At 30.7% G+C, this 1472-nt stretch overlaps 1 protein-coding gene across 1 annotated transcript in view; it reads right to left on the bottom strand.

Moving 5' to 3' along the window:
* Positions 1-403: 403 nt before the first annotated feature.
* LOC117115992 (cornifelin homolog) overlaps positions 404-1472 on the bottom strand; it is a 6852-nt gene continuing 5783 nt past the window's right edge. The window contains exon 7 of the mRNA XM_033259919.1: positions 404-827. The gene's annotated coding sequence lies outside the window, so the exon portion shown is untranslated. The remainder of the gene's footprint in view (positions 828-1472) is intronic.

The following is a 1472-nucleotide window of genomic DNA, read 5'->3' as shown; positions in this document are numbered from 1 at the left end:
ATCGTGAACTGAAAGGAATCAATGAAGACCTAGCCACAACCGTAGAAAAAACAGAGTGATTGAAAACGAAGTTCACACATGAATCTCATTTACGTATACAGGTGTAAAATTAAGTAACGTTCTTAAAGCAAAAATTCCAAGTCTGTGTCAATTTTATTTATAAAGCATTGGTTCACTTAGCGTGTCATATTGTTACAAATAGGCCTAAGTCGATAATTAGGCTTATTCATTATTTATTTATTATTGCATAATAATAATGACAATAATAATGATAATATAATCATAATATTAATAATATATGATAATAAAAATAATAATAGTAATATTAATGATAATATAATAATAATAATAATAATAATAATAATAATAATAATAATAATAATAATAATAATAATGTCTCATATAGTGCATCATGCGTTAGATATTTTAAAATGTAAAATTTTAATTTTTGAAAGTAAATTTTATTAAATCATCAGAAAATTAAAAAAAAAATTATGGTGCAAGCATTTGTTCTTTTGTGAACGACACTCTCTCGACGGTGATTTAGTTCACGTTTGGGGTATCCTGCCTCATATGTTTTTGTGCTTGTTCCTTGATGCTTCTATTCTTGTAAATGTTAATATTTTGGAGACAAAGAAATGAAATGTAATGAAATACCAATAAGGTCTCTATGAGCTTGCTTCACAGTAAACCACGACTAACAATGACGTTATATCAGGGAACAGTCAATCAATCGGTCCATCAATCAATCAATCAATCAATCAATCAATCAATCAATCAATCATTATCAAGCATCAGATATCTGCAAAAGCTATTTCTTCATCTTTCTAAATTTCAAAATAATGTCATGCAAAAAAAATATATACGTCACTAACGTAAAACAAAATTATTGTCCGTCAGATTTGACGAGTAGTACCTAGTCCGTAAGCTTTCTCTCCCCTTGTTTCCCCTTTCTCTATAGAAAAAATACTTCTTCCCTCAGCTTCCACATCCAATATTTCCTTAACATCAATATCTTATTCAACCACTTTGACATGTCGTTGATTGGATCTTATTATACGGTATCTTTATTTTCCAAAATATCAAAAACAACAAAACAGAACATTTTCCTGTTTCAGCTGAATTGTAGAAATAGTTTTAAAGTGCAAACAATACAAAATGAAAATTAATTTACAACAAAGCGAGAACTATCAGCATCATTATATTATACGGTAATCTGTTCATAAAAGCGTTTCGCGCGTAGAGTAAGTACACAAAACGTGTGTCCCTCCACGCTTATAAGCACATCAAACAGCCAGCACAGGATGAGTTTGGGACAAGTTCAGTTGTCAGGTAGATGGTATTCAAACATCCTTTTGTGCTGGTCTATAGTCCTAGAAGTCCTTTATTTGAACCCAAATGCAAACGTCAATAAACGTAACATGTTCTCACACACCCACACACACACACACACACACACTTTGCAAACGCAC

The sequence above is a fragment of the Anneissia japonica genome, unplaced genomic scaffold (assembly GCF_011630105.1).
Source record: "Anneissia japonica isolate Jap-2015-1 unplaced genomic scaffold, ASM1163010v1 scaffold287743_len2803612_cov181, whole genome shotgun sequence".
Lineage (NCBI taxonomy): Eukaryota > Metazoa > Echinodermata > Crinoidea > Comatulida > Comatulidae > Anneissia > Anneissia japonica.
This window is presented reverse-complemented; position numbering and strand designations above follow the sequence as displayed.